This window comes from Macrotis lagotis, chromosome X (assembly GCF_037893015.1).
Source record: "Macrotis lagotis isolate mMagLag1 chromosome X, bilby.v1.9.chrom.fasta, whole genome shotgun sequence".
NCBI lineage: Eukaryota > Metazoa > Chordata > Mammalia > Peramelemorphia > Peramelidae > Macrotis > Macrotis lagotis.
The window spans coordinates 398988150-399009670 of record NC_133666.1 but is presented as its reverse complement, the minus strand read 5'-3'; the positions used below and the strand labels follow the sequence as shown (position 1 = coordinate 399009670).

Genomic DNA, 21521 nt, shown 5'->3' with positions numbered 1-21521 from the left:
ATTTTTTTCTAAGTATAATATGTTGTCCTGGAATGACAAATGTTACCTTCTTAGGTGAAAATAACACTATTGGAACCTGGAGTTCATGTATTTTCTGGATGATTTTAAGAATCAGGGCCTTGTGGGAAACTATGTAATTGGTCTTTACATAAGTTAATATGTAGGCTTTTGTGCTAACAACTAAGTAAGGGTATTGTTGTTGTGGTGGTGGTTTTCAGATTTGGTAAAGTATGTGTTTGAGAAATTGTTTTATTCTTCAATGTATTTTTTGAGGGAAAAACAAATTGAGCTGTTACTATTATATCTTATGTAGAAATGGTAATTCTCTTTATTAGCCCAGCATTTTTTCCAGTAATAGCATTTAATTCAAACATTTTAAAACAGTGATTCTTTTTTAGCCTCTGTCATGGAACAACACATTTGCATTTATTCATATTGACATTTTTGCTGAAATATAATAAAAATAGCAATTATATATTTAATAAATATCTCTAAGTTTCAATTGCCTTCAAATACTAAGAAAATTTAGTTTCTTTAACATGGGCTCTTATGTAGATTATTAGGATGTGTCTGCTCAATGGCAAAACAATTCCATGATTACAAAAATCAATTGAACTGGCTACTTAGCATCCTGTCAATTTTTTTCAAACCACACATATTAACTAAGTTTTTTTTTACTTTCAATGGGTTGTATTGGCATTGTATCTATGTAGCCTCGGTGGAAGATTTTTGAACTAATAATTTTTTATCACTTCACACAAAATACCTTAAAAATTAAGCATTTCACTTGACATCAAATATAAGCAAATTTCAAGTGCTATTTAATCATGTGACTAGAAAATATTTCTACTGGTATTTCCTTACTAGTTAACAGCTATTACAACAGTTTTCAATCATCTATAAAGTAAACAAAGACATTTTTGATAATATAGAATAATAGAAAAATGAATACTAAGATGGAAATAGAAATTTTGGATGGATGCAAATCCTTTTGTTCTAAATTGGAAAATTGCATAAACAGTTTTTCAATATGAATGTGAACCTTCAGTTGAATTCCATAAAGTATATTGAGTGTAGCTTAACGTGTTTAATTTCAGACATCACCAATAGTAATCAGATAGGGATTTCAGAAAACAATTTATTCCATTTCAATGGAATTTCCATTTTACTAGCTGTAATCTCAAATATATAAATGGTAGCCAAAGCTGGATGTGATGCTTCAGTTAAGAATTTTTTTTTTTTTGCCCATTGTTTCTTCTAGCATCTTCTTGCCAAATCTTCTGGAGCGCTTGTAATTTCCTCTGTACAGAGCCCAACAGGCTCATCAGCAGCAGAAGGTAAACATAATAGATGTGAGGAATTTCTGGAGATTTATGAGGTTTAGCTTTTTTGAAATGTACACTGTGTCTGGCGATCTTTGTACATAGCCACATGTGGACTCTACGAATTGAAAATGTTATAAATGGGGCATCACTTAGTCCTTGTTAAGAGTAAGATTTAGGAACAAAAGATGTTTTCTGCAATAGTATTTAAAGATGTCTGACTTCTGAATTTATAACAGAGCAATTGCAATAGAAAGGAAATTATTTGAATGATTTAAACCTCTGCCTTTGAAGAATCTTGAAACTTGATAAACTATTTTCTACACTACTTGAATATTATTTAATTTAAAAGACTATTTTCCTCCCTGATAGTACCTTCTATTCTCTATTTTATACTTCTGGGGGGGGGTGCTCACAAGGAAGGAAAATTTAGGCTCAAAGTCAATGAAAAGCAACCTAAGAATTTAAAATGGTTAGTTTTGAGAATCTGGCATATTATACTCTCAAAACCAAAATGAATACTGGCTCTATAACTTTATCAATTTCCAAGTGTTAATTTCTTAAATTCTATTATTTGTGAAAATAATTGAAAATAATCATCACTTGATTGAGCCTAAATAGGAAGATAATAGTGAATTTAAAAATCAGCCATTCCAATGATCATGGTAATATCAATGAATTTTAAAATAATCTTTTAACCTTTTCATTGGGCATCACTGATATTAATCATCTTGAATGGTGTGAACTTGCTAGTTACAATTCTGTGCCAAGCATTTCTCTAAATCTTTTCTAATGTGTGTGTACATACATATGTGTGTGTGCATGTCTGTATGTGTACGTGTGTATCTTCCTAGAATATAGCACTAGCAGAACAGCACAAAAAGGCCTCTTCTTCCACACCATTGTTTAACTGTAGGGTTGTCTGATGGAAGAGCTTATGTCTATAGGCTCAATTTAGACATGGCTTGTTTCAGCATCATTTTCAAGGACTTGAATAAATGAAAGCTTGAATCTTACCGAGATAATTATTGCTGAGAACATCACTTTAAGTTGCATCATCTTCTACAGCATACTGAAACAGGGAGAAAAGGTAGTCTTTTGTCAGGGACATGATTTAATAAAAGCTTGTCTGACTTTTGAGATGAACAGCACTTGAAATCTTGCTGCTTGGTGCATTTAAAATCTAAAGAACTTTGCATGGTTGTCTTATGATTTTGTTTCTACTGAATGATGATGCTTTAAGATGCTCCCAACCATAGCTTAATTACTGAAATTGAAATGACAACCATTTACATATCAGCTTTAGGCCAATAACAGACTCTAATAGACTCCAGGATTTTTTGTTTGTTTGTTTGTTTGTTTTTAAGGGTTTTTTGAATTTATTTCTTTGAATTTCTCCTCTTTCAACAATATTGTAAGTGTAGACAAATGCTGGGGAATAAACATGTTATTTCCCAGCATCTTTGTGTGTGTGTGTGTGTGTGTATATCTGTCTACATATATATACATATATATATGTATATATGTACATATATACATATATATATATATATATATGTATATAGATATAATGTGTGGCCACCTTAAAAGCATTAATAGCATGTTTGTGCTTCATGGTGAAGATAATATATTTCAAAACCTAGAGAACATAAAATAGCTATCATGGAAAGCAACATTTAATTATTAATGAAACTCAGACATTCACTTGGGATAAAGATGCTACTGTTTATTTATGGGAGACTTTACAACACAGGTAAATAATAAAATATCTTCTCACCTAACTTACATAGTGCTTCTAACCTAAGTTATTTCTGAACATGGTAAATAAATATACATATATATGTGTGTAAGTACATATATGCCTATATAATTTATAGACTAGAACAGTAAGCATTTCACATTTTACAGGTAATTTGTACATTTATCTCTTATAGTTATTATGGAAAGGAGATTACTGGAAATAATATACAGGAGAGTGAAGTAATACCATGATGTCAATTCAGCTTTTTAATAACCAATTTCCTATATATGTATATATATATTCATGTATACACATAATATTTCTATGCAAGGGTTTCTTTTTCTAGAGCTATTTTTTATCTACTAGAATTCTTGTTTGACAAATGAGATTGGATTATCAAGTCACAGCTGTGTATACCAGTTGATATATAGTCATAGAACTGATATTTCATAAAAGCATCTCCATATTTAAGGGTTAAAATTTTTTTTAGATATAAGAAAAGCATGCTGGCTACTATTTTTTTCTTTTTGTTATCTAACTTTTACCAGTTTTAAACTGGTTATTGACTCATAAATGTAAAAAGAATGTTGATATTCTGTCAATATTAATGTAGATGTCAGTCCAACTCTGGTCCCTAATGTATGTAAGAGCAAGTATTTTTTACCTTGATACAGAAAGGCAGCCATGTGTGAGATTTAATATACATCCTAATCTATCTTGTCATTGCACTAGCCATGGGTGATGTGCTAATGTATGGGCAACCATTTTCTTTTTCTCCTCACACAATGGAATGGATACACATGAATGACAGTCAAGTCTCCACTCTGTAATTATTTGGAGGACAGTTAGAATGTACAGCAGGAACACTGCAGGATTAACTTTAGACTTAAAGTATATGACATTTAAAAATCTCCAAGCAGCATGTAATTAAGAAAAAATAAGTACAATCTGAAGAAAGTTCATTGTAAATATCCTATGTAATGCCCTAAGTGAATTTCTTTTTAAATGCTATTCCTAGTATAATTTTATGTACATAAATACATTAATTCAATAGTTATCTTTTAATCCCATCATTTCTTCTTAAAGAAAATTTGGCATTTGATAATTATTTTTAGATGAATATGCACATATATTTAATTAAATTATTTAGTATTTCCTATGTGATATCATTTGGAGGCCCTTTAAAACTAAAGATCACTGCAGATGGAGATTTTGATATGTAACATAAGAAATTAACAAATTCTTCTAAGAAGAAAATGAATAAACTCTACTTAACACATGGAGTTTCTTCATTTCTAATATTTATATGTACATAACTTAAATGTTATTCTTGTCATTTGGAAATGTTTGATAAAGCTACAATTTTCTTCAAAGGGAAGATACAATAACCCATATTTCTTTAAGCACTCAGGTAAAAATAGACTTTCATCCATATTAATTTTTATTATATTTCATATTTTCTTTTTCTTCAGAATAGTTTTAGTTTATGGAATTAAAAACCCTATAATGCTGGGCGTCTAGGTGACATAGTGGATAAAGTACCGGCTCTGGAATCAGGAGTACCTGGGTTCAAATTCGGTCTCACACACTTAATAATTACCTAGCTGTGTGGCCTTGGGCAATCCACTTAACCCCATTTGCCTTGCAAAAAAAAAAACCTAAAAAAACAAAAAAAAATCTCTATAATGCTCATGTGAACATGTGGTAAGAAAAGAATTGGGTGAATTTTATCCCTATAGGACATCAGCCTTTTTAAATATGTGTATATGAATAGCTTTAGTTTAAAGCTATGAATCTAGTTATGTTCTCCAAAGGTTTGTACAGAAGAGGAACTTCCCCTAGTACATCATGACCAAATGATGTAAATGGAAAACTGTGGTCCAATTTTTGGCTCTGAATCTTGCTTACCAAAAAAATAACCCCCCCAAAAAAACAAAAAAGTCCACAAAAGGTTCTATGGAAATTGTCCCATTAGAGGAGAAAAAGCCTCCTATTTTTAGCATAAATGCTATAAACTTGCCTTACTTCTTAAATTTCCTACAAGTGGCTCTTCTTTTCTGAGAGTAATAATATAAAGGCTAAATTGTTACCTTCTGTTTTTATTGGGTAGGTTTGTGACCACTGACAGTTATAATTTGCAAAAATTACAATGATTATGGACATTAACATACTTGACTGTAGCTATTATTCTTATTTGAAATAAAAAGACTTTTCAGTAGACTTAGGATATTAAAACTATGTCTACACATGCCAAGTGAAGTGGAGAATTGAGACAATTATCTGGATAATTCATGCTAGTAAAATACTTTTATCTCAATTTTCTAGATATTCAGAAACAAGTGGCTATTTTGTTGGAATTATTCTCCTCTTCAATTGGTATGCAGCCATTGCTTTAATAATGGTTATCTATTGAAAGTCAATCAATATTTTTGTACTTAACCTGGCCTGTGTGACTCAATGAGAACCAATTGGATTTTTGTCTGTGAAACCACATTGAATATGGAAAAAACAAATCTTTTGAAGTTCATAAAAAAGGGCAAGGGAGGAAAAAAACATTTCCACATTAAAACATTACACTCAAAATCGTATGGCAAACATCTGTTTGCTCTTCTCCAAAGGTTTTGTTCAGCATTGGAAATACCCCAGTACATCATTACATTCTTAGAGGTGATTTTTTCTGAATTAATCAATATAAAACTTTTGGTAAAGTTATCAATATAATATACATTATATAAATTTACTTTAGTCTCATATATGAAGGCAAAACTTGTGTTCATAAATTGTACTATTTTAAAAGTTCTGGGGAAAGAGGTGTAAGATCAGATAATCCTTAGGATCCATGTAATCATCATAATAAATTATAGACAGTGATGAAAAATGAATCATTGGAGTAAAAGTATTTGACAAATAGTATATAAATTCCCAGGAAAAAAATGAATTTTAAAGGATGGAAATTTAATCATAATATAATTTTAAATTAGTAGTCCATCTGCTTTCTTTACCTTGCATTCCATAAAAAAAATGTACAAATGAAAAGTCATGTGGTTTAGCCTCTTATCAATTTCCTCAATACTCCACTTCATAATGAGGGTTTCCGATGACCAAAGTAATTTACATTAAGGGTTTTACCTACGTATGAAATATTGTTCTGTGAACACTGACTAGTCCAAACCTGGGCAGTCATCTTTACAACTCTGAACCACAGCTGCCATGTTGCAAATGCATGCTATTGGCCACAGAGGAACTGGGGATAAAGGGACAGCTTAATACAAAACCTTTACCACTACTGGAAAAATAATTCAAAGCACTTATATACTGATATAATGGAAATTAGTATATAATGTACTAGCACAGAATATGAATATTTCCAACTTTCTATATTTTTTTACTTGCTTACCAACAGAAGACAATGATAGCTTTGAGCTAGTTAGTATGGTACAGATGGTTTTAGAATACAGACTTTTGAAATGCTTCTTAATTGCTTCTTAATGTTAAAGTGTTCTTTCCTATTGTCTCCTTTCCTAATCAAACTAATCTCATTGTTCCACAAATACATGTTCATCTTTGACTCCCTCTTTTCAATGCTATTGATTCCTAATCCTAGTATCCAATTGTGCCCATTATTCCATCTACTGATCTAAATCTAAAAGTACCATCTTTCTTGAAGACTCTTAGCTTCCACTGATCTTTCTATTGAACTCTCTGACACTTTATTTATTACTTGATTCTGTCCTATCTTATATTGTTCATAAGTGTTTCAAATGTTGGTCTTGTCACACTAACCAAATTTTGAGATCTTGGATGCTATTGTTTTTTATTTTTCTTTTCTATTATTTGCAATGACTGGAATATGCTGATCACATAGTAGGGGATCAGAAACTATTCATTATGATTGATTGGGTTTTCTTCTGGGTCATTCTTTGTTTTGGTCAATACAGGCATTATGCGACTTAATAAGCAGTTTTGCTAGCTGGTTGAAAAAATTATTTCTAAGACCATTTTACCACCATATCCAGTCAGATAACTATATACCAGATGCAGATAATTTACCTACATAGAAACAACAGCAAAAGGAAGGAAAATGAAAATTTTAAAAATTTGAAGTATAATGCTAAATTAATGGTTGAATTAGAAAAACAGTGACTGAATGACCAAATTAAATAATTATTTTGGCATTACATAGACATAGGCTTAATTTCTAAATATCAGTATCATTGAAATGTTTCACAGAAACTATTTTTAACTGGCATATTGATTATGATTGTGATTAAGACATTTATTTGTAATCTTATGACCAGTCAATATTTTTAGGCTCAATGTTGAATGACGGTTTGCCCTAACCTAAAGCAGACTAATTCATCTAAGAACAAGTCAACTTACTTTGCAAGTCTACAAAACTGCAAAAATATTTTTGACCAGTAAGATTTTTCCCTGATGAGTAAGAATGAACCTTCATTGAACGAGGTAACTATCAGAGAACTGAACCTCAAATTTAGAAGAAATCTCAAAAAAAACCTAGTCAAATCTGTACCTATTTCAGGAATGCTTTACAGTATAAATAACAGACAGTTATGTGCTAAAGAAACCTGGAATGTGGCAACCAATTCCTCTAGTGGATAGTTTTAATTTTCAGAAAGTGTTTCCCTACATTGAATCTAAATGTATCTCTTTGCAACATTCTACATATTGTGCCTCATTGTGGCTGCTGAGGCCAAGCGAAACATGTCTGATCCTTCTTCCATATTACAGCCCTCCAAATCTTTGAAGACAGATATCATACCCCAACTATATGTCCTTTATCTAGAATATACATTACCCAGTTCCTTGAGTCTCAAATGGCAAGCAAATTCTTATTTCTCTTTCCTAGGGACTTCACAGATTATCCATCTTAAAATGTGCTATTCACAAATGAACATAATAATCTAGAGGTAATTTGGTTAAAGCAGAACATAGGACCATCAACTCCCCATTTCAGAACACTATTCTTCTACTTATACTGTTTCTATGAGATGAATAAAAATATTTTGACTAAAAAATACTTCTTTAATATGATACTATTGACTATCATATAAATTATTTAAAATAAAACTACTGAGGTGAGCCTTAAATAATGGCTTTGTAACATCAAACCAATACTTTGGCAAGTAATGAACTTGTGCATATGATAATGGGCAGTTTAAGGCTATTTTGATTGATCAAATTAACTAAATAACTGCCAACTCATCTTCTTACTTTGTGCTAAGATGAAAGATTGCATTTGGCATTTCACCAGTTTAGTTATTCAATTTAGACTGTCAACACAGGCCATTTAGTCCCAGAATGGATTCTTTGGACAAAACTATGCAGTTTCTTTTATCAACATTAATCAAATAAACTATATAATTGCCAAATCTCCATTTCATATTGTGGATTTCAGATGAGAATTATTCTTCTTTTTATTTATATAGGGTTTATAGCAGTTTAATTTCCATGCTTTTAATGAAACTGAAAATAGTATTATATTATTTCTGGGATAATAGCCCATTCCATTAGTGTCTTTATAATGTGCCCTATAAATATGTAAACATATGTACATATGTATTTAGAAATTTTTAAAGTACCTTTTTTATTTAATGTGACCGGAGCACCTTTTATAAGAAAATGAAGTTTCTTTTTTAAAAAAAGTATTTTGCCATTTTTTAAAAATGTGCAATATTTCTTTTATTTCAATTGTTTATAAAAATTGGTTACTTCTCCAGGTTTTCCCCTAACCCTATCACATAATTTATGTCTAAATATATTTTCCCTGTTTTCATAATTTTAAAATATATTCACATGCTGATAAATGTGCAAAAAGTTTTTTCCATATTTCAAGAAATATATTTGCTAACATTTAAGAAAACAAAAGTTCCAATAAAAATGATAGACTTTTTCTAACAGCAAATAAACCTTTTAAAGAATTTTAATGCAAAAATATTCCCAAATTCTTAGGGCAATTTTAAGCTTAAAATTTTAAGCTTAAAAACTTTACTAAATTTTTGGGACAGCCTGTATAAATAAATGAACTATTAAAAAAACTTTTTAGAAGACACTTTGTAAATAAACTCTTTTTTAAAAATGCCAAAAATTAAATTTCATCTTTAAAATATTAGTTTATTTCTATCCTGAAAGAATCTTCAATGACATTTTATAAAACTTTGTGACTCTAAATCTATGGAAAAAATCTATATTAGTGGATCTAGTCAATCTTCATTTAAGATTTCATTTCTGCTTCATTTTTCTTGGGACTTATTGGACAACTGAGTCATGTTGTTGAATTAATTTAAACAATTTTATATTTTCTTTCTGTAAGAAACAAATTTTAGACTTGGTGCTATAATACCAAAATTAAAATGATTCAGTTTCAGAAGCCTACTACCTTCTGAGGTTCCCCGGGGGCAGGATTTGAGTTCCCATCCCAAGTTTATGTGAGACCCAGAAGGAAGGATAATGGGAGCTTCTTTGGATGACTAACAACCACTCAACCAGAGAAGAATTTTTAAAGGGGCCAGGAGGCCGGAGGCCTGCAGCTCTCATCTTGGTTAAATGTTCTACTGTCGAACTCAACCAGAAATTTTTAGATGAGTTCTTCATGTTAAAATTTTCTTTCCTAATCACTTCACAAAAGAAAAAGTCAGGAAAAGCAAGGAATGACATTTGGAACTACTTTTGGGTCAGGATTGTCAAAAACAATTTCTTAACTTTTCTTTGAGCAAGTTATAACCCAATTTGCTTTTGGAGTGGTATCCACTTCAACCATCTAGGAATCTTATTGAATTTCAAGTGGTATAATGATCTTGCTTTTTCTCTATTTCTCTTTTATTTCTTTCATCCATCATCACTCCTTCAGTCCTCATATTGTAAATATCCCATAGATTTTTTAGTATATATTTATCAGGTAAAAGTGTATTATTAAAAGAATTCCGGGTGGCTGGGTGGTGCAGTGGATGGAGCACTGGTCCTGGAGTCAGGAGTACCTGAGTTCAAATGTGGCCTCAGACACTTAATAATTGCCTAGCCATGTGGCCTTAAGCAAGCCACTTAACCCCATTGCCTTGCAAAACAAACAAAAAAAAGAATTCCATTGCCATTTTATAAAGGAAATTTCTTGAGAAGGGATTGTTTTGTTTCGATTTAGCCCAGCCCATAGCAGGGACTTAGCCTGGAATAGTAGGTACTTAATAACTGTGCTTGATTGAAGAGGGAAAATTATTTTTAATTAGGATCATCTGAAGAAATATTCTGATTAAAAAGAAACATTGAACTTTGATGGTCTGTTGAAGTGTGCAAATTCATTTTCATAGCAATGTTGAGGCTATACTTTTTTTGCTTCAGAGAACCTGGGTTCAAATCCTATACATTTACTACCTGTATAACCTTAATAAGGTCATTTGGTATCCTTATATTCATTTTCCTTATCAGTAAAATGGTGGAGTTCAACAAGAGGATTTCTGGGGTCCCTGCTAACTCTAATTCTGATTCTTCCGCAAATCCACCACAGGGAATTCACTTAAGTACTTTATTCTATGGGTCATCCTCTAGTTCTCATGACTTTTCTATGTTAAGACCAGAGTCTTACATAATTCATCCTTTTATAAATTTGGTGCCAGTTATTGTCATATTCATCTATTAAAAAAATCTGAAAGACATTTTTTTAGTCTACCCTTTTGATAACAGGCCAAAAATGCTTTAATTTGAACCATTGTTCCCATAATTTTGGATTACTGAAATATGCAAACTTTAGGATTTTAAAAAGTTAAACATTAGTACAACTTTTATAGAAAAACCCCATGATATGTAATCAATATAATTTTTAAATGTTCACTCAAATTAAATAAACCAAGAAATCTTTCGAGTTAGAACTACATATTTCACATTTGGAATCCTCTTATATATAGTGTAGTTTGAAACCTGTGCCCCAAGACTGATGGTTCACACATCAGATTCTTCCTTGAAACAAATATTTAGAAACTAGTTATAACCCTCTCCAAAAGAGAAGGTTGTATAGTAGAAGCATATGACACTACCACAGCTATACCATTGTGATCAATGCTAACAAGGACTCCTGAGATAAATACAATGTCAATTAAAGACTTGCAGGTGTGTCACTAGGGGTGGATAAAAAAAGAGAATGGGAAAGGATTTGTGCCAACAGACCTTATGATTTTGTAGTAATTAGTAAGCTGTGCAGGTGTCTATTATGACTGACAATAAATCTTGGTTTTTTGTTTAGAATATTGCTTTGGTTTCTCAAGTTCTGAGCCTGAAGGGGGGGGCAAAGAAAATGACTTGAAGATTAATTACTACAATGGTTTATTCCCAGTAAGAACTTTTATAGTGTTCTCTTGATTTATATTTATTATTCACACTACTATTAATAAAAGAAAAATAATAAAAATTATACTTTAGTAATTCTGGAATACTATTAGGAAGGATGACTTTTTTGTTGATTAAACAAAAAGATGCTACTAGAACAAATGGACTTTGGCTTGTCCACAATAGTAATGTACATAATGCAGATGTCTTTTTTTACAACAGTTTAGAAATACTAACATTGTAACAGGGTGCCTCAAGTCTTTTGTATATTTTGATCATCTTTCTTTGTTAGATATAGTAACTAATTGTGAATAAATGACCATACAGTGACATTTTCTCCAGCTTCTCCATCTGTTCTTTTTTTGACACCCCAGTCATTAACTGTCATTTTCCTTTAAATACACAGGGAAGCTGAATGGCCATCCCTATATCACATCATTTCAGATTAGGGCCAGTTTCTTTGAGTTGAGTACTGTTTAGGTACCAGAAAGAAGTCTGACCTCTCTCGAACCACATTGCCGCAGGGCTTTAATTAGTACTGACTCCAGCCATTACTGCAAAGAGGACAAAGGCAGCCACATCATTTTTCTACTTAGGAAGTTAGCGTCTGACCTAATAACTTGTCCAGACTAGCAGGACACTATAACAGCCACACAATAACAATGGGGGTTATTCGTCAGATTCTTCCTCATAACTAAGTACAGAAAAATCATAAGAAGGAAGTATTGTTACCTTACAAAAACTGACTTAAGGCCCTAGTTCAGTATATCTTGTGATGAATAAGTTAATGTTTATCAAAAAAAAAAGAAAGAGGAAACTATGGGGTATCATTTTGTCTTCATGTTATATATATGTCTTATTTTCTCTTTTGTGTTTGTGTGAATAAAGATAAAGAGACAGTCTTTTTCATCTAATTAGTATATTTAAACATGGAAATTGATATGTATTAGGGCAGGTAGGTAGTGCAATAGATAGAGAACTGGGTCTGGAGTCAGGAAGATTCATCTTTCTGATTGGCCTCAATCACCTTCTTATCTGTGTGACCCTGAGTATTTCACTTAACCCTGTTTGCCTCAGTTTTCTCATCTGTAAAATGAGCTTAAGACAGAAAATAGAGGGACGGCTAGGTGGCACAGTGGATAAAGCACCGGCCCTGGAGTCAGGAGTACCTGGGTTCAAATCCAGTCTCAGACACTTAATAGTTACCCAGCTGTGTGGCTTTGGGCAAGCCACTTAACCCCATTTGCCTTTCAAAAACCTAAAAAAACAAACAAAAAAAAGACAGAAAATAAAAAGCATTATAGCATCTTTGCCAAGAAAATCTCAAATAAGTCAGACATGACTAGAATGACTGAATAAAACAGTGATGTATGTATATAAAAATATGCATATCTATGTGAACATGTATAATTTTCCTTTATGATGTTAGTGTTTGGGGCTATGAATAGCATCTATATCATAGTTTTTGTGTCATATATACTAAACATGTATGATATATGAGTCATAAACTGATCTGTAGCCTAACAGATAAATGATTCTCATTAGAATTAGTTGCTTTCTAATAAATTATTTTCATTCATGGTCTGTTTTTATATTATATGTATACATGATATAAAAAACTGTGCACTTTCAAAACCAGGACACTAAGTCCCTCAGTTTTTAAAGTATTTGAATACGAAGGCATGTCTTTTCTATCTCACCATCATGGGGTGTTTCTATCACAAGAGATCAACTAATAGGAATAGAATGGTCACTAGAATAGATTTCCTCTATAGGGAAATTCATTAGGGTGACAAGACAAAAAACAGTACTTCATATACAATACAGACTAGCTCTATGAAAATGTGGTATATTTAAGGGTCAAGAAGCTCATTTTAATTGTTACTCTGCTTTTATTTTGCACAAAATATTACTATTGAGACTTATACTATCAAATTTTCAAAAGGAACTAAAAGTAATGAAAAGTAATAGAGACATGTGAGGATGGAAAAAAGTGGAGGGGGAACTTGTATGAGAAATTTGGAGCACACTGATTAGGACATCTCTTTGGAAAACAGTTTAATCTCCCTTCTCTGCTTTTTAAATAACAAAAATGTAGCTTCACAAAAAGAGAGAGAGTTGGCCTTCAATCAAAAAAAAATGAAATCTGATCCTCACTCCCATTGGACCCTTTAGAATTTGCTAATAAATACCAACTTTTCAAATATTTTATTTTTTATTTTAACAGTGTTCTTCTTGCAGTCTTAATGAAGTCTATGTCTGTTATTTTCATTATAACCCCAATTTTTCAAAGGTTTGAAACTCAGCTATAAACATTTTCACTGAGCTGAAGTGGCCTATAAGGATTTCAGCCTAGGATCACCTTTCTTTTGCATGTTTCATTATTTCTTTCTAATTCTAAAAGTGTAAAAAACATTTTTGTCCTGTTTGAAAATGGTCTATCTTCAAAGTTATAACTGGAAGGTTAAAAGTTCCTCTCTTTACATACAGATAATGATTTTATTTTTCAACCACTAATCTACAAAAATGATTTCCCTTTCTTTACCCAGGGCGCTTTTATGTTGGATTCAGTTCTCAAAAATATTGAACATAGATTTCCTTGTACAATGTCCAAGAAAATGTGCTTTGGAGATTTCTTCTGTATGTGCAGTCCCAGATTTTTCCTGCCCAGCAGTGATGTATGCCACAGTTGTTAGATTACAGTTTTTTGGCCCTTGGAGCACATGAGCAGTCCTGAGATCAATACAATAAACGGCAAAGTTCCATACTATCTAGGTGATAAAACCAAGCTAGAAGTGTTTTACACAGGAGACCATAATCGCTCCTTCTGTTTAGTTTAAAGATGACTTTTTTAAGGGCCAAGTTTCCAGTACTACTTAGATAATATGCTTTACAAATTTTCTGTTGGTTTATATCACCAGAAAAACATTATAGATCTTTAAATTTAAGTTTAAATGAAAGGGATGTAAGAGCAGGCTGACCCGTGAGCCTGCTGACCTATAGCTCTTACATATTATCTGGGGAGTTGACCTCTTCAAGAAGTTGTGGACTAGCCTATTAGCCATTCTGATGATGTCTTAGTGCCTCTACCATCAACTAGCAAGGAGAGGATTTTAAAGAATTCAAAGTAAAAACTGGAATCCTTTAACAAAAATCATATTAATACTCTTCTCTTGGAAATAAGAACAGGAAAAACATAATATACCCAAAGACCTGTCTATTCTTAATCCTATAAACCAAAACCTGGGATTGAGGGAATTGATCTCAGGGAATTTTCTATCAAACATATTAGAAATCTGACTTTGGAAAGTTTCTTTCATCTTTAAATTAAAATGTGAGTAGAGATAAATTGGTTACCATTGTCTCTCAGGCACATTAATCTGTTTAAAAAATTAATCAACTATATTAATTTTAAACCATCATTGAGATACATCAATCCTATAAAAATAATCCAAAAATTTAATTGAATCATTTAATTATGGCCTTCCAGATTTCTCCCATGTTCTTTGCAGTCTGCATGTTTTTGTAAATTAAGCATATTCTGAATGCTAAGTGTAAGGAATTGTAGTGAACATTGTCCAAGAGTATAACAATAAACACTTATTTCCACACATTGGTACAGATATGAATAAAATCAGAGATTGGACATTTATATTATATAAAAGCATAGAGTAAAGGAATGATTGAAGGGGGATAGATTTTGTTAATATTGGCCTTCTGGAGGAGCTGTGTGAAATCAAGATGAAAAGGAAGTGATGGTTATTGATGGGACTAAGAAGGAAGAGGAGAACGGTTGGGCAAAGGTGTCCTGACTCTATATCTTACAATGGGTATAATTTTGGCAGAATATTTTAAACTTGTTTTATTGTATGTGAAATAAGAAGGTTGAATTAGATTATTAAGATCCTTCTAGCTCTACATCTATTATATTCTTTTAATGGGTAGTCATATATGAAGTCAGAAAGAGGAAATAATTACCTAGACATATGAAATTAAAAATAGAAATGAACTTGGAGGAATTTAATGATATCTTTGATTCTATGGAATCTTCATATTTCTTGAACATAAGACATTCACAGTATACAAACATACTTACATATATCCTAAAGTGATTCTTTTAGAAGGAGGAATCTAGCTAGGCCTATAACTTAATGAGTTTGGGGTACTCCTGATAATACATCTCCCTCTACCAAAAGAGATTAGGAGCAGTCAGTACTCCTACTGATAAACTGCTCAAGCAACTTACAGTCTTAGAAAGTTATCCAGGGATATTGAGGGGTTAAACCACTTGCCCCTAGAGTCACAGAGTGAATATGTGTGAGGACTTGAATCCAGGTTTTCCCGACTTTCTGTCTGTCTACCTGTTTTACAATGCATATCAATATGAATTAGTTCACTAAAAATTATTTTAACAGATTGAAGATGATATTCATCATACTTTATCTTTTGTTTGTTTTGATTTTGTTTTGTTTGGTGGTTTGGGGGAAATGGGTCTCCTTATCTCACCCAGGTCAGCCAGTTACTGACCTAATGCTACTATGGATAGGCATTAAAGCTTTGATTTGATCTGAAACATCCCCCACCCACCCCAACCAACTCCCAGAATGGTGTCAGACTTAGTGGCTTAGTCAGCTCATACCTCCCTGTATCAGATGATCCACCAGCCTCAGGCCTTACAAGTAACAGGGATCATAGGCCTGAACTACTACAGTGGGCTAGGCTATTTTCATTGAAAGTCAAATATTTAAAAGACTGGATAGTTTAAGGTGATTTATAAGTACTAGCATTCTAAATTATGTATTCCTGATTCCCTACCACAGACCTAGGTTAAATCAGGTATAGGAATTATGTACCTAGTTTTAAAAACTACACAGATATATTTATATATATAATATGCATATATATGTATATACATATATGAGAGAAATATATATATACATGAATATATATTTCTGTATCAAAAGTTTTATATAGAGAGATAGACAGATAGATTACATATCCTTTCAGTTTTGTTAATATTAATGACTGAAAGCATTTGCAACTAAATGCAATCTACTTCAATGGAACATCTAGAAACCAGTGTATTTTGTCTAATCACCATTCAGTGTCCCAATAGTTACTGAAGTAGCAAGGTAGCACAGTGTATAGAGTAATTGGCATCAGGAAAACCTGTGTTCAATCCTGGCCTCAGATATTTACAGCTGTGTGACCCTGGGCAAATCACTTCAGGTCATCTGCCTCAGTTTCCTCAACTGTAAAATTGTAAAAATAATAACTATCCCCTAAGGTTGTTGTGAAGATCAAGTTGTAAGAACAGTGCTTGGTGCATAGTAGGATTTCATAAATATTTGCTTCCTTTCAACACCTATGTGCATTAATGTGCTGTTTACTAATTATGTTATTTTAACTGAGCAAAAACACATTATGGAGCAATGAAAGTAAAGAACTTATTTTTGTAGTTCACCACATCCTCCTGTTTTATCATCTGCTATGGTTTTTTGTATCATTTCTAATAAAAGCTACTTTTTTCCATGGGATACAGGGAATAACCTATATGTGTGCCATCTTGGTAAAACTGAGTAAAGAAAAGAACTCAGGCCTAATTTGAAATGACTCTCTCTCTGCCCCTTTGTGTTTCAATGGAGACAAAATTTGTAAAATTTCATAGCTAGATGCCATTTTGAAATCCTCTTCCTATCTCTAGGCCCTATTTTAAAAGGGAAGAAACCAAGATGTCCAAAGAGAACATGACTTGCCCAAAGTCACAATCTGAGTTAGTAGCAGAACTAGCTCTAGAAAATGTCATAGTTTTCATAGTTCTCTGTTCTTTCCTCAATTTTACAGCAAGAATTTATTTAGATGGTCTCTAAAAAATAAATCAGGTCAACTCAACATATTTCATACTGTATCTAATTCTTCTGGATTCTCTAGAATGAACTTGTGTTAGATTTATCAGTGACTTTATAGAATCTATAATCCTGACGTGCATGCTTGTTTTTGTCTTTATATAGAAATAAAATTATTATTTCTTTGGAATTTACCTTTCTATTATATAAGTACAAATTTTAAGGGCTATTACTAAAAAAATTATTGGAAATTAACCATTTAAAAGGCTAAATTTAGAGATCATTAAGATTATGACACCCAAACTCTTCAGACTAAAAATCAAAATCGAAACTTCCTTGTATACTTGAATTTCCGGGTTTGGTCTTCAATACCATAACAAGAATGCAATATTAACCATATGGCAGAACGTAGTTTATTCTGGTAAATCATAATCTTAATGTTGTTCTAAAAAGAAATTGGCCAGTGAATATTTTTCCTTCTGACTACAAATTAGTTTCAAGAAATAGCTAGATTTAAATCATATTCAACTATCCTTTTTACTTACTTTAATCAACTTGTTCCTCTGAACAAGGTATGGAATTGATAGCTGCTATTGATTGGCTGTAGCATTACCTAATCTCCACTAAATGTAGGAAGCTTTTCAGATTTAGAAAGGTGGCAGAAAATGTCTAGTAATGATGCTGCTGGGAATTCAGGCTCAATACTGTGGTCAGTATAAAAGTGATGTAGCTATAAGAGGTATTTTATTAGAAGCCTGTTGGTTTTACTAAATGTTCAACCTGGTGTAATTTGCCGAGATTTTTATGTTAGTGTATTTACCAGATGCTTTCATATTTTAGTCATTTGATATAGTATCAACAATAACTTCTATTAATGGTAATGTGCTGCTGCTTTTGCATAATAGCAAGCTAGTATTGAAACTTCAGAAAATTACAGAATAAAACAGAATACAGTACTATAGAATAGAAAGAAGATTGCATTAGGAATTCAATGCAGAGGAAGAGTACAAGAAATCATTACTAAAACAGATATAAACGTGACCTTCACTGTGGTTCAGTAATTATCCTGGTCTACACTATGGTGTGTGTATCATGATTTCCCTTTTTTCCCTTTGTTTTCATTTTTATCTGGGTACTTCACTGGTGAGTAATTGCTAAAGGGAACCCATTATGCAAGGCGAGCATTCAGTTTGCAAGTGAATTTGCTTGTAGCTATTGCCACATTTGAACCTCACTAATGTATGTAAATTAAAAACTCTGGTATTCGGAATCGCTCCTGTTTGAAATAAAAACAGAATCTGATCATTACAATCTGCAAGCCAGGTATTATCACTGGACTAGTGAGCCGCTGATGATAAATTGTACTGAATAGCTTGTGGATAGAATATTTTATCTCAGTTCTCTATCACACAGCACTGCATAAAACCAGAATGATTCATCAAGCATGAGAGCTGCCGGTTTATGAAATTCATTGCTCACGGCAAGTGTATTTTTTAAAATTCAAAAGACAAAGCAACTCACAAGGGTTATTTAGTAATCAGTGTGAATTACTCCTAGGTATGAACCTTAGTGGAAAAAATTAAAAGTGTATTTGCTACTCAGGAAGCACCACTCTGATAGGTGATATGATTTTAACCACCTCCTATCAAAAAGTCTCCTTTTAGACACTTTTGATTTGTATGTAACCTTTTCTTCAAATAAAATTGTGTAATCAATTGTAATGGGACCATATGTTGACGAAGGCTCCGCCATACTTGTAGCAGATGTGTTTTCATTGTTCACTATCTTCTATACCCCAGCTTGTAGGGGATATGTTTTGTTTATTCAAGAGGAATGTAAAGAGACAAAGTACAATATAAAGTCGCCTTTCTTTCATATTTACAATAAGAATGTTTCATTTCTTCTTGTGTATTGATGTCCCAAGGCAATGTTCCAAATGAAAAGATAATAACTTATGAAGAAGTGTCAAAAACTAATTAAGTTTTGTAACTTGTTTTTCCCTCACAGAGGGTATATTTTTCATCACACTGTCCAGTCACATGCTGGGATTCTTGCTAACATTATCACATGCCAGTCACACCAAGTCTCAGTGGTGCCTCTCCTTCTGTCATTATTTTCAGCATCAATTAATTTTCTTCTGACCTCGCCTTTAGAGAATGTAGCAGAGAATTATCAGCGCATGCTTTGCAGTCTATTTTGAAGGCATTAGGCCACTGTGTGCATTCAAAAATGGAGTAGGCCAAACATTATATTTTCTCACCTGCAGGGTTGCCTAGTAACCTGAATTAAGGATTTTCACCAAGCCTTCAAGACAAATAAAATAGACTGGAAGGCAGGTTGACCCAGGTGGGAGAGTCAGACCTATTGATGTAGATCAGAATTTTGAATGAGCCAATATAAAACAAAAATTCTCATTAACATTCATTGTGGAAACAGTTCCCACAACTAAACAAGTCTGTTATAAGATGCTAAGCGAACACTCTATAACTGGACAACCTTTCACAAAAATCTCAAATGTTTATTATACAGTATTTTCCTTCTTCCCTTCATCTCCCTATCTCTTCAGGGGTATGCACCATACCATTTCTACCACTTTTAATGAAGGCACACTGAATATTTATTGAAGGCATTAAAATAAACACCTTAAAAACTCTTTCCTGTCATGGGGCAAACATACTTTCAGGGGAATTCTTCAGAGGCCTCCTTACTATGTTTGCAGCTCTAAACTGGATAGGGCTTCATATGTGTGTGTGCAGCTTTCATTTAATCACTCTCAGGAAGTAAGTTCCTTGTTTAGTGTATTGCCATTGAAAAGACAGATTAGTGTACTTTAGAGGTAGGGGTTATTCTTTGTAACACTATTACAGCTTTGTCCTTGACATGCAAGATTTCTTGGAGGGGGGGTGGACTGAGCTAGAAAGGAGGATTGAGGGAAGGGGGGGCAGAATTTCTCTTGAAAGGTACAAAGTGAAGGAGTAGCACGATTAGGATGTTGGCACATAGTGACAGTCTCCTGCAAATGATGGTGTCAGGCCACCGAGGGGCCGAGGGTGGCAGGAGTGACATTCACCCTAGCAAGATGGAAATAAATGCCCTGTTTGATAAAAGAAAACAGACAATTTATGTATACCCTGAAGAGTTAACAGCTAGTGAGCCATTCCTATGGGTCAAGTGCTGCATTTGCATTTTGATGGGATGTTATCAAGTAATTAATGCACCAGTCAGGATTTATTACCTCAGGAGTGAACTGAAAGGTTCATTACAAAATCGGTTTCACTTGAAGATAGGCATTTCCTCAGAGTTAGCTTTTGACATGTTGTTCCTAGCTCTCTCTGCCTGTGGCAGCAATGGTAGAAGGCCAGTGAGGTGAAATTCATTGCTTAATAAGGGCATTCACTTTGGGTATTCTTGTGATAATAAATGTATACATCAAGGCCGCACTGCCTTGTCAGTTTAATTGCTTCTTGTGCTCCTTAACAAGCCAATCTTAATCAGTCTGGACCATGTTATGAATAATTTAGGGATCAGCAGACTTCACGCTTAATAAGATGTACTAGATTATAAAACTTAAGTGCACTGTTTATAGAAAGCATGCAAAACACTTTAAGTTTTTATTAGCAGCAAGAAAAAAAAACAAGCAGTGAGTTATTCTAACATTTGCAGTTTGGGAGCAACAGCTGTGATTCTTAATGCTGTAACCCCCCCCCCCCTCCACTTTTGTTGAAGGCCACAGTTCGGCCTTTCTATCCCTCTAAGCCTCAGTGAGACATAATGGGAAATTTGAGCAGGCTATGAGATTAAAGCTCTGAATCGATGGCCAACCAGCAATTGTCATTTTAGAAAACATTCTTTTATCTTTTAAAATGCAAAACAGACTTTTTTTAAAAAATAGCTTTGGGTGGACAAAATTATCTTTTTTTTAAAAAAATTCTTTAGAACTCATAAAGTTTAGTTTGATTGGAAAGAATGGGTATTGAGCTTTCAAACTTTTCTCAAACAAAAATAAGAAAATAGTTTCCTTCTTTCCTTATACTACCTGTAATTACCATTTAGGATTGGCCATATTATGCTGATAAAGTTTACTATTAACCTAAGCAATAAAATGTTCTTTTTATGAAATAAAATTTTGTGAGAATTTTTTTATATTGCTGATGCTTAATTAATATCTTTTTTAGAATCCTATCTTTTAAGAAAGATAGTTAATAAAACAAATCAATATTTAGTTATTCCTGAAATGGTCTACTTCATTCCTCACCTATAATCTTCCACCATTAGTCA

The 21521-nt window shown here is 32.6% G+C and overlaps 1 protein-coding gene across 2 annotated transcripts in view; it reads left to right on the top strand.

The window, feature by feature from the left end:
- ZFHX4 (zinc finger homeobox 4) overlaps window positions 1-21521 on the top strand; it is a 222102-nt gene that overhangs the window by 117315 nt on the left and 83266 nt on the right. The gene's annotated exons all lie outside the window — the stretch shown is intronic.